Here is a 13,708-nt window from a genome sequence, read left to right on the forward strand (position 1 = left end):
CTCCATCAGGTTGCAAACTGAATATATTTTTTTCTGCATCTACCTCTGAAAAAATATTGGGCTTCTAGCTGTGTGTGGGACTTGTTCTATTAATCCATCTATACAGACCTCCATCAGGTTGCAAACTGAATATATTTTTTTCTGCATCTACCTCTGAAAAAATATTGGGCTTCTAGCTGTGTGTGGGACTTGTTCTATTAATCCATCTATACAGACCTCCATCAGGTTGCAAACTGAATATATTTTTTTCTGCATCTACCTCTGAAAAAATATTGGGCTTCTAGCTGTGTGTGGGACTTGTTCTATTAATCCATCTATACAGACCTCCATCAGGTTGCAAACTGAATATAATTTTTTTCTGCATCTACCTCTGAAAAAATATTTGGGCTTCTAGCTGTGTGTGGGACTTGTTCTATTAGTCCATCTATACTGACCTCCATAAGGTTGCAAACTGAATATAATTTTTTTCTGCATCTAGCTCTGAAAAATATTTGGCCTTCTAGCTGTGTGTGGGACTTGTTCTATTAGTCCATCTATACTGACCTCCATCAGGTTGCAAACTGAATATAATTTTTTTCTGCATCTACCTCTGAAAAAATATTTGGGCTTCTAGCTGTATGTGGGACTTGTTCTATTAGTCCATCTATACTGACCTCCATAAGGTTGCAAACTGAATATAATTTTTTTCTGCATCTACCTCTGAAAAAATATTTGGCCTTCTAGCTGTGTGTGGGACTTGTTCTATTAGTCCATCTATACTGACCTCCATCAGGTTGCAAATTGAATATAATATTTTTCTGCATCTAGCTCTGAAAAAATGTTTGGCCTTCTAGCAGTGTGTGGGACTTGTTCTATTAGTCCAGCTATACTGACCTCCATCAGGTTGCAAACTGAATATAATTTTTTTCTGCATCTACCTCTGAAAAAATATTTGGGCTTCTAGCTGTGTGTGGGACTTGTTCTATTAGTCCATCTATACTGACCTCCATAAGGTTGCAAACTGAATATAACTTTTTTCTGCATCTACCTCTGAAAAAATATTTGGCCTTCTAGCTGTGTGTGGGACTTGTTCTATTAGTCCATCTATACTGACCTCCATCAGGTTGCAAATTGAATATAATATTTTTCTGCATCTAGCTCTGAAAAAATGTTTGGCCTTCTAGCAGTGTGTGGGACTTTCTCTATTAGTCTATCGATACTGACCTCCATCAGGTTGCAAACTGAATATATTTTTTTCTGCATCTACCTCTGAAAAAATATTGGGCTTCTAGCTGTGTGTGGGACTTGTTCTATTAATCCATCTATACAGACCTCCATCAGGTTGCAAACTGAATATATTTTTTTCTGCATCTACCTCTGAAAAAATATTGGGCTTCTAGCTGTGTGTGGGACTTGTTCTATTAATCCATCTATACAGACCTCCATCAGGTTGCAAACTGAATATATTTTTTTCTGCATCTACCTCTGAAAAAATATTGGGCTTCTAGCTGTGTGTGGGACTTGTTCTATTAATCCATCTATACAGACCTCCATCAGGTTGCAAACTGAATATAATTTTTTTCTGCATCTACCTCTGAAAAAATATTTGGGCTTCTAGCTGTGTGTGGGACTTGTTCTATTAGTCCATCTATACTGACCTCCATAAGGTTGCAAACTGAATATAATTTTTTTCTGCATCTAGCACTGAAAAAATATTTGGCCTTCTAGCAGTGTGTGGGACTTGTTCTATTAGTCATCTATACTGACCTCCATCAGGTTGCAAATTCAAAATAATTTTTTGTCTGCATCTACCTCTGAAAAAATATTTGGCCTTCTAGCAGTGTGTGGGACTTGTTCTATTAGTCCATCTATACTGACCTCCATCAGGTTGCAAACTGAATATAATTTTTTTCTGCATCTAACTCTGAAAAAATATTTGGCCTTCTAGCAGTGTGTGGGTCTCATTGTATTAGGCCATCTATACCAAGCTCCACCAGCTTTTCAATTAATAATAATTTTTCGCTGCATCTAGCCCTGAAAATAATTTTTCTTCCCAATAGTGGTAGCAATAGAAATATAGGGCGCGCTCCTGGCTTACAAAAATATACGCTTCATAACCAAAAACACCAGCTTAGCGCACTGCATTAATAAGATGGCATCATCGTCTCTCCCAGTGCTAGGCCTACTACCCAGGCTAGCATTCCTGTGCCTAAAACACAATGTATGGGTCCGCGTTAGCCACTATGCTGAGGGGTCTAAAGCTGCTGCTAACGCTTTATAACAATTCAATTGGCAGATTTTCACAGAGCTCTTCCACAATGCCCACCCATCGGGACAACAGTTGCCCACCTTCCCTATGGGATCTAGTGGCGAATAGTTGATGCCATTAATCAGAGCGTCAGTTGCCCCGTCGACGTGGCAAGCATACGGTAAGGCATGGGAAGAGTGGACACGACTAGTAGCAGGCAGACGGGTTGACCAATGTGAACAAGCCAGATCACAAGTCACCATAGAATTTCTCCACCAGCTAATGATGAGGGGCATATCAGGGGCGTCAGCGCAGCGGTGTCTGACCGGAGTAGCATTTCACTTCCAACTACTGAATTGGGGAGATGTGACAAAGATTCATCATCAGACAATCCATAAAAGGGTGGAAAAGGGGTCAGCCAAGTCAGGAGTGTAGACGTCCCGTCCCGTGTCACTAAAACTGATTTCTCACATCATATCCCTAACACCATTAACATGACACTCACAATTTGAAGCAACACTACTGTCTACTGCATTTGTGATCGCCTTCTTCGGGGCGCTATGCATAAGCGAATTAGTCCCTCAATCCAAAATTAGCACCAGTGGAGGCTTATTACACCAGGACGTAGTCATAGGCAATAATGTAATACGTCTACGCATACACAAATCGAAAATGGTTCCAGCGGGCAGGGGCACTTGGGTACTTCTACAACCCACAAACGGTACACTGAGTCGGGTAACAATAGTAAAACCATATCTAACCATCAGATCACAAAGTAATTTGTTCCTATCACACATTGATGGGACGCCATTATCAAGATACCAGTTCCAAGCTATATTTAATAAATGCATAACATCGGCAGGGAACCACCCCAAAGATTACGGGACACACTCATTCCGCATAGGCGCGGCCACAGAAGCAGCAAGAGCAGGACTGTCAGAAACGGAAGTTCAGAGGATAGAGAGATGGTGATCCACGTGTTTGGCAAGATACATAAGACCGGACTTGTTATCCTAACGTGGTTTGTTTCTTTTACAGGTGACGCTAAGCCAACAGTGTGGGTGATAGGCCACTCGTATATATATTGGGCAGATTAAAGGGCGAAAGTCCGCCCAGGCGGGAGGAAATTAGAGTTTCATAACACATATTTCAACTGGAGAGGTATTAGAGGCCTGCTATGGCCACAGGTACTAATGGAGGTAATCAAGGTAGGGAGAGAGGCAAGATGTCTGGTCATCTTAGTTATACAGGCCGGGGGAAACAACCTAGGTCATCACAAGAGCGCATAACTAATGGCAATAATGAAACTAGACACTGAGCGCTTCAGAGAATTTTTCACAAAACTAGCTATAGTATGGTCAGAGATTGTGCCAATAGCGGTATGGCAAGGTGCGCGAGACATCACGGCCATCGAACGGACAAGGCGGGTAATAAATATTCGGATGGCAAAATTTAGAAGAGACAGAGGCGGCGCAGTGGTACGACACCGACAACTGGAAGGAGATAAAGCAGGCCTCATACGGCCCGACGGTGTTCACTTAATGGATATTGGACTGGACATATTCCTGTCAGGACTCCAGGATGGAGTGGAACAAGCGTTAAGAGTGATGGGTGGGGGTCAGAGTCCTGCATACGAGTACGCAGGATCCTCCGTGGCCTGGAAATAGAAAGGACATGTTGGAGAGTTACACTTGTTGGCCAAGTTGCCGGAGTGGAGACCCAGGGCATGCTGCAACAAGCTGAATTATTTTAGAAATAAAATGTCTTTCTAATGGAATGAGTATAAAGAGTTAATAAAGCTGTGACCGATCCTCACCCATCCAGTTGTAAGAGTTACATTATTGTATTGTCAAGGAAAGGGGGGCGGTAGGGGGGCTGAGCGTCTGGGTTTGGTTGGGGGTCCCCACAGTCTGCCTAGGCTAGATGCATTTAAAAATTCTTATTAGATACACAGGCGGTGCAGCTTGCTTCGCAGCTGGGCTACTACGCCCAAAGTATTGCCTAGGCTAGATGCAGTTAAAAATTCTACGCTGACTAGCAGACACTGAAGATTTGGAGCAGACCTCTGAGTAAACAGCTCTTCAGACTCAATCATCTGTGTTACCCCAAGCCATAGTGTATGTAGTTTCTTACAGTTAAAAGGGGGGGGGGAGCGACCCAACCCACCTGAAATTGACGATGCCAACGTCACGTAAGACACAGCAAGGGGACTCCAAAAAGAGTTTCCATTTTTTCCCAAAATTGTGGCACAGACACCACTTAACCCTAGAACGCATACCTGGGGCCTCGCAGTCCCGCCCTGTTAATTGTTTTCTATTTTCTGCAAGATTACTTTAGTTAGAATTTTGAAACTCTAGGTATTCTTCATGTATATAGTTGTTTGTCATTTGAGTTTGAGTTATTCAATGTTATTTGCACACGGGCCTAAAAGGCCCCAGGTATATGAAAGTGTAGATTTTTATGGTCATGCGTTCTAGGGTTAAGTGGCATCAATTGCCCCACAGTTGCTTAAAACGGTTGGTGAGGTGATATTACCAAATCCTCAAGCTTTTAGCCTCCCAAGGATAACACAGGATTAGAAAAGTCCTTGCGAATCCATGATTTGTTCATCTTTATGAACGTGAGTCTGTCTACATTATCAGTGGAGAGCCGCGTGCGCTTATCTGTCAGCACACCACCAGCAGCGCTGAACACACGTTCAGACAGAACGCTGGCTGCAGGGCATGACAAGATCTCCAAGGCGTGAGTGGCGAGCTCCGGCCATTTTTCCAGATTGGAATACCAAAATGAGCAAGGGTCCAGTGACACAGTCATGGCTTCGATGTTCACTTGGAGATACTCCTGCACCATCCTCTCTAGGCATTGACTATGTGTCAGACTTCTTGTCTCCTGTGGCCTTGCAAAGGATGGTCTAAAAAAGTGGTGAAACGATTTCACAAAATTGCTGTTACCAGCAGATACTGTGTTACTGTTACGGTTTGAGTGATGAAGACTCGACAGTCCCGCGGTTGGCAAGTTAGAACTGTGAGATTCACTTCGTGCACCACTGGTGTTTTGTGGAAAAGCACATGTAAGATTCTGCAACAGCGTCTGCAGATACTCCTGCATGCGTCAATCCCTTTTTATGGCAGGAATTATTTCGGCAAATTTACTTTTGTACCGGGGATCTAAGAGTGTGGCAACCCAGTAGTCGAGATTACTTCGAATTCTGCAATCTGAGGGTCATGTTGCAGGTAGTGCAGCAAGAAGGCACTCATGTGTCTTGCGCATCCAGGAGGACCAAGTCCTTGTTGTGTTGGTAGCGAGGTAAGAATCATGCTTCTTTCCTCTGCCCTCTCCCCCCAACCTCGCACAACAGAAATGTGATCAAGGTCTCCCTCATCTGATGAGTCTTCCATGCCCATCGCCAGTTCATCCTCCACTTCTTCCTCGGCTCCTGCACCTTCCTCAACAGTTTGGCTGCTACCATGCGCCCTGTTTAATCCCTCTCCCCCACCCTCCCATGCTTGCCTCCTTGGTGCTGCCAACCGTCTGGACGTTGGAGATGTTATCCCTTCCGCATACGACTCCTCCTCTACTTCCTCCAACTCCTCTTGTCCGACCACCTGACTCTGAATTCTGTTTAGTGTGTGCTCCAGCATGTAAATCACCGGAATAGTTATGCTGATAATGGCATCGTCGTCAGCACTAAACATCTTCGTCGCCATTTCAAAACTGTGCAGAAAGGTGTGTGGCGCCCCTGAGGGTGCAGTCACCACAGAGTTACTGCATCTCATCCAGAGGTGTGGTATCTCACCCTCAGGTAAGGAAGGCGTATGGTTCGGGACCCTAACACCTGCATCCAACACATACCCGCAGTGGGGTTAGGGCGAGATTGCTCCTAAGGGAGAGCACAGTCCCAGGTCCCTAGCTGGTGGGAGGATCCTATGTAGTGGGTGCTTAGGGGAGCAGCTTAGGGGAGCACATGACAGGGAGAGTATAAATAGGAAGCCATCTTTGAAAGAGCAAGCCAGTCAGAGGAGGAAAAGTGACAGGAGCAGATGCTCGGCATGAGCTCTGCTCCGGAGGCGGGCCTAGCCTGGGAGGCCCAGGACTGAAGGAGAGAAGAGAGGAGTGGGAGCAGGAAGAGTCCAAGAACCGAAGGGACCCTAGGGCTACGGGCCGTGCAGAAGGCCACCTGTACTCCCGCTGCTACCAGGAGGTAGAGGGGTCAGGCCAGATAAGGGGAACCGGTCCCTCAACTAGAGGAGAAACAGCAAGGCTCAACTAGAAACCGGAGGCTGCAGCATTTCATGTACTGCAGGCAAAAGTCCACACCAGTCTCACTAAGAAGGTAGCCACATAGGACCCAGGGGACGGAACACAAGTCGCCCGCCAAGGCCCGAGGATACCGGATAGAAGTGTCACTGGGTGTGAGGTGCAGGGAGAAGGCCAGAGAAAGGACACACAGAAGGGGGTCCTGCTAAGTACTCCGGAGCTATCGGGGGGTGGACTGAGCCCCTCACTGAGTACGCACAGCACGACGGGTGAGATAGCTCTGGTACCTGTAATCTGGACTGCAACAACTGTGAGTAAAGATCTTGGGACTGCATCACACGGACTCTGTGTTCATTACTGACTCCCTGCACTACAACCACCATCATCCACCCACACTGCCCTGAAGCTAGACTCTTCCTGTGGTGAGTAATAATACCATTGCAGCAAAACCACCAGCTTCAGAGGACTGTTCCGCAGCGGCGGCCCCTTTGGCCGCACTCCACAGGTGGCGTAGTCGGACATTATAAAATCCATATATACAAATTACCGTTGGATTGACCGCCCTGGGTCACGGACCGGGTCACCGCCACAGTGACTACAACCCCCAGCGTCTACCGGCCCGGCTCCGGGTACCCCACGGCCCAGGGGGCGCGTCAACTTCATAGGTCCCTGATCTGAGACCACTCCTGCTGTGTGATTTGCCCCACCTCTGGATCTCGTTGGCCCAGGCTATACGTCAGAAACTATTGCACCAGGGCTTGTCGGTGCTGCCACAGTCGCTGCAACGTGCAGAGTTGAATTCCACCGTGTCGGCACATCGCATTTCAGCCGGTGAACTGGCAGGCCCAACGACTTCTGTAGAGATGTAAGTCGTTGAGCTGCGGGATGCGAACGGCGGAAGTGAGCACACAGCGACCGTGCCCTCTGCAGAAGGCCATCTAGTCCGGGATAGTGGGCTAAAAATTTATGGACAACCAGGTTCAACACGTGAGCCATACAAGGCACGTGTGTAACATTGCCCCGGCGAAGGGCCGCACCCAGATTTGCAGCATTGTCGCACACGGCCTTCCCTGGTTCCAGGTCCAGTGGAGACAACCATTCATGAAACTGGGTCTCCAGAGCTGACCACAAGTCCTCAGCTGTGTGACTCACATTTCCCAGACATTTCAAAGTAAACACTGATGCCGTTGAGCCCTGCTGCCAGCATAGTAAGGAGGTGCGCAGTTAGAAAGCAGGTGGCATTACCAGACAGGCTTTGGGTGCAGGTGGAGGACAGAGAGGAGGTTGAGGAGGCAGAAGCAGTGGAGGAACTTCTAGATAAAGAGGATTGACGTACAACTCGCGGGGACGGCAAGACTTGGACAGCAGCCCCTTGTCCTGCTGTCACCATAGTTACCCAGTGCCCTGTCAGCGACATGTAACGCCCCTGTCCATGCCTACTCGTCCAAGTGTCTGTGGTGAAATGCACCCTGTCACACACAGAGTTTCTCAAAGAAGCGGTGATGTTGTGTGCGACATGCTGGTGGAGCGCAGGCACACCTTTCTTTGAGAAGTAGTGCCGACTGGGCATCTGGTACTGGGGCACTGCGACGGACATAAGGTCTCAAAAATCCACTGTGTCCTCCAGGCGGAAAGGCAGCATTTCTGTAGCCAACAGCTTGCAGATGGTGAAATTCAACCTCTTAGCTTTCTCATGGCTGGGAGGAAATGGTCTTTTACTTGTCCACATCTGAGGGACCGAGGGCTGGCTGTTGTGCTTTGACGCGGTTGAGTAGGGTGTCCCTGGCAAACTGCCGGTCTGTGAGGAAGATGCAGGCGGACATGTTAGGTTGCCTTGATCCAAAGGTGGTGCTCTCGATGTCAGAGAGCTCTCAACACCAGCAGGTGTTTCCACTTCCCAATGAACTGACGACCTGCCAATCACACTGGCTGTTGCAGGTAAAGAGGTGGCAGGTCTGCGTCCAAAAACATGTGTGACTGCTGTCCCCCCAGTCACAGAGGATGAAGAGGCCTCGGATGCACAAGATGGGGCAGACGGTGGTTGGCCCAGCCTGCTAGGCCGCATTGTAGCACAGTGAGCTTCCCACTGCAACTTATGCTTCATATCCATGTGACGGTACATGCATGAAGTACTCAAACTATGGATTTTTTGGCCTCTACTTAGCTTTTGGTGACAAATATTACAGATAACACGAGTTGGGTCATCCTTATCGATCTGAATAAATGCCCAGGCTATGCAAGGCTTAGAGCCCATGCGACCTGAAGAGCCACTACGACTTGTGGTCAGAGGCGGAGTTGTGGTTGAGGATGCAGTTGTTGACGTGCTTCCAGTACTCCGTCTCTGTCCAGGAAGGCGCAACCTAACCTCGTCGTCAATAGCATCTGTGACGCCCCGCTGCGCTTGGTATCACAGATCCTAGAAGAGTGTATTGATGGAATCCTCCACAAGAGGCCCCCATAAACATTCACACATCTCCACCTTCCACGTCAGACCAGCAGAGGGAGCCCGTTAGGGATATAAATAGGGAAGGTGGAGCTAGGCAGTTCAGTTCCTCTGAAGAGTTCCTGCAGTAGAGAAGCCTAAGAGAGGTCAGTCTGCAGTGGAGCTCAGTTTAGTCTAGAGAACTCAGTTAATAGTTCAGCAGTGGAGCACGAGGCTCCTGCTAGCTAGATTCAGGGAGCCCAGATAGAGCTTAAGGTGTGCCGGCGTCATAAGATCGGTGAAGCGCGGCAAGCTGCCGTTAGTGTGTATAGCCTATTGAGGGCCCGAGTAGGCCGAAGGCGAGTGGCGAGTTAGTACATAAGGGGCAGAGGAGCTTAACCAGCTCACCCCGAAGCATTTACCGGACACCGGATCCGAGCTTACCGGGATCTCTATGACCCAGTAAGGCATAACCGGAATCCCTGGAGAACTACAAGTCCCAGGATCGCTAAGGTGCTGATACGTAACAGAGCCAGGAGACGCTTAGGCCCCGCATACTGGGAGCGTGAACTTCAAGAGAAGGCCCTACCACAAGGTCAGCCAGCGCAGGACAGAGACAAAGTTAGGCCTAGCTCCAGGCAGGTGAGAAACTTACTGCGCAGAGGCAAGAAACAGGAGGCCCTACACCCGCTCATTGGGGAGGATCCTGATATGCACCCTTCACCCTACAGTGCTCCAGGATGTGCCTGAATTTCCTCCAGTATAAGGTACTGAAGTGACTACCGTGTCCGTTTCCGTTCTTGCTCTGACCCAGCTGGGTCTCGCCTGTCCTGCATTCCCCCTGCATACGCTGCCCTGAGACCTAGCTCCACCTGTGGGGAGCTATACCATCGAGCTGCCTTATCACGGGCCTCAGTGGACTGCTGCAGCGCTGGTGCTTCTCACCAGATACCACAGGTGGTGTCACAAACTCTTATAAAATTAACAATTATCCACCCTTTTAAAGAGTGACCCCAGGGTACGGGCCAGGGAGCCGACCACCGCGACATCCCAAAGGCCAGGCAAAGGCCCGGGTGACCTCATCGACTGGCTGACTGTGGGTTGACAGTAAGTGGGATCTCCAACCTTGTCATCATCACCCTGTGTGTTATCACACCCGTCGTCCTCAAAGCCAACCTCTTCCTGCCCTGACCGAAAAGTCAAGTTGTCGCTCCAATCAGGTATTTGAGTCTCATCATCGTCTTCATCATTGTCTCCACCAACAGGAGTTACAGTTTGGGAACGAGGGTCTACATTATGCTCAGAACCTTCTTCATCTGGTCCTGGATCCGACTTATAAAGATTCTGGGCATCAGTGCAGATCATTTCCTCGTCTGGATTAACAGAAGCTCTGGAGCAGACCTCCGTTTCCCAGGCTATAGTATGAGTAAACAGCTGTGCAGACTCAACCATCTGTGTTACCCCATACTCAGACGGGCAGCTGGAGACTTGGGAGCTGTGAGGAAGCAAGTGCGATTGGGGTGACACCTCTGAGGACTGGAGTATTTGTGATGTTGAAGTTGAGGTGGAGGAGAGCCCACTTGAAGGAGCACTTGATATCCACTGAAGCACCTGCTGTTTTTGTGCCTCATCTGGAATTTGTAGCGATGGGCGTGTCCGTAACAAAGGGATCGTATCACATTGTCCACGAAAAGAAGTCGACATGTTAGTTTGGCTGGAAGATGGTCTTTCTTCTGCAGATGTTACTCCCCACCAGCGGACAGGCACCAGTATTAGGAGAGGGGGGCTGGCCGTCAGGGTCCACCGCGGCTCTGGCACAAACCCGGCGACACGGAGGTGGCACGGGCAGGAACGGACTGGCCGTGTCGGCTTCTCACTTTTTGGATTTTAGAAGGGCATGACATGCCTATATCTGTGTCTCCCCCTCCTTTTACTCCTCCACCACTTTTATTTTCGCATGACTATATGTACTTGTCACTTTTCCATGTGTTAGTTGTGTCTTCTGAGCAGTTTGTCAGCTTTTGGACACCTTTGAAGGTGTTTTCTATGTGTTTCTATGTGTTTTTGTTTGCCTGCCATTGGTTTTAACGGTGTTCGAAGGTGTTCGACGAACAGTTCGACGAACAGTTCGGCGAACACACGGGTGTTCGACGAACCGAACCGAACTCGAACACTACGGGGGTGGCTCAACACTAACTGTGACATCACTGTGTGTATTATCCCTGTACTGTGACATCACTGTGTGTACTATCTCTGTACTGTGACCTCACTGTGTGTGCACTCATGGCCAAATGTATTGAGAATGAGACAAATAGTAATTTTTCCAAAGTTTACTGCTTTACTTTTTGTAATGGCAATTTGCATATACTCCTGAATGTCAAAGAGTGATCAGCTTAACAGCAATTACTGTACTTGCAAAGTCAATATTTGCCCAGAAAATGAACTTTAACCCCCAAAACACATTTCAACATCATTGCAGTCCTGCCTTAAAAGGAGCAGCTAACATCGTTTTAGTGATTGATCCATTAACACAGGTGTGGTTGTTGATGAGGACAGGGCTGGCGATCTATCAGTCATGATTAAGTAAGAATGACATCACTGGACACTTTAAAAGGAGGCTGGTTCTTGGTATCATTGTTTCTCTTCAGTTAACCATGGTTATCTCTAAAGAAACACGTGCAGCCATCATTGCACTGCACAAAAATGGCCTAACAGGGAAGAGTATCGCAGCTGCAAAGATTGCACCTCAGTCAACAATCTATCGCATCATCAAGAACTTCAAGGAGAGAGCTTCCATTGTTGTCAAAAAGGCTCCAGGGCGCCCAAGAAAGACCAGCAAGCGCCAGGACCGTATCTTAAAACTGTTTCAGCTGCGGGATCGGGCTACCAGCAGTGCCGAGCTTGCTCAGGAATGGCAGCAGGCTGGTGTGAGTGCTTCTGCACGCACTGTGAGGCAGAGACTCTTTGAGCAAGGGCTGGTTTCAAGGAGGGCAGCAAAGAAGCCACTTCTCTCCAGAAAAAACGTCAGGGACCGACTGATATTCTGCAAAAGGTACAGGGAGTGGACTGCTGAGGTCTGGGGCAAAGTCATTTTCTCTGATGAATCCCCTTTTCGATTGTTTGGGACATCTGGAAAACAGTTTATTCGGAGAAGAAGAGGTGAGCGCTACCACCAGTCTTGTATCATGCCAACTGTAAAGCATCCTGAAATCATTCATGTGTGGGGTTGCTTCTCAGCCAAGGGAATCGGCTCACTCACAGTCTTGCCTAAAAACACAGCCATGAATAAAGAATGGTACCAGAATGTCCTCCAAGAGCAACTTCTCCCAACCGTCAAAGAGCAGTTTTGCGCCCAACAATGCCTTTTCCAGCATGATGGAGCACCTTGCCATAAAGCAAAGGTGATAACTAAATGGCTCATGGAACATAACATAGAGATTTTGGGTCCATGGCCTGGAAACTCCCCAGATCTTAATCCCATTGAGAACTTGTGGTCAATCATCAAGAGACGGGTGGACATATAAAAACCAACAAATTCTCGCAAATGCAAGCATTAAGTATGCAAGAATGGACTGCTATCAGTCAGGATTTGGTCCAAAAGTTGATTGAGAGCATGCCAGGGAGAATTACAGAGGTCTTGAAGAAGACGGGGCAACACTGCAGATATTGACTTGCTGCATTAACTCATTCTAACTGTCAATATAACCTATTGGTACTCATAATATGATTGCAATTATATTTATGTATGTGATATAAACATCAGACAAACACTAATAAAAACCAGAGGCCAGCAGATCATGTGAAAATAAAATTTTGGGGTCATTCTTAAAACTTTTAGCCATGACTGTATTATCCCTGTACTGTGACATCACTGTGTGTATTATCTTTGTATAGTGACAACACTGTGTGTATCCAACTTGTACTGTGACATCACTGTGTGTATTATCCCTGTACTGTGACATCACTGTGTGTATTATCTCTGTACTGTGACCTCGCTGTATGTATTATCCTTGTACTGTGACATCACTGGGTGTATTATCTCTGTACTGTGACATCACTGTGTGTTTCCATCTTGTAATGTGACATCACTGTCTGCATTATCCCTGTACTGTGACATCACTGTGTGTATTATCTCTGTACTGTGACATCACTGTGTGTATTATCTCTGTACTGTGACCCCTCTGTATGTATTATCCCTGTACTGTGACATCACTGTGGGTATTATCCCTGTATTGTGACATCACTGTGTGTATTATCTCTGTACTGTGACATCACTGTGTGTATTATCCCTGTACTGTGACATCACTGTGTGCATTATCCCTGTACTGTGACATCACTGTGTGTATTATCCCTGTACTGTGACATCACTGGGTGTATTATCCCTGTACTGTGACATCACTCTGTATTATCCATGTACTGTGACATCACTGTGTGTATTATCCCTGTACTGTGACATCACTGTGTGTGTTATGCATGTACAGAGACATCGCTGTGTGTATTATCTCTGTATTGTGACATTACTGTGTGTATTATCTCGGTACTGTGACATCACTGTGTGTATTTTCCCTGTACTGTGACATCACTGTGTTTATTATCTCTTTACTGTGACATAACTGTGAGTATTTTCCCTGTACTGTGACAACACTGTGTGTATTATCCCTGTACTGTGACATTACTGTGTTTATTATCTCTGTACTGTGACCTCGCTGTATGTATTATCCTTGTACTGTGACATCACTGGGTGTATTATCTCTGTACTGTGACATCACTGTGTGTTTCCATCTTGTAATGTGACATCACTG

This window comes from Phyllobates terribilis, unplaced genomic scaffold, assembly GCF_046119375.1.
Source record: "Phyllobates terribilis strain yellow unplaced genomic scaffold, ASM4611937v1 Scaffold_7__3_contigs__length_470593459, whole genome shotgun sequence".
NCBI classification, from domain to species: Eukaryota; Metazoa; Chordata; class Amphibia; order Anura; family Dendrobatidae; genus Phyllobates; species Phyllobates terribilis.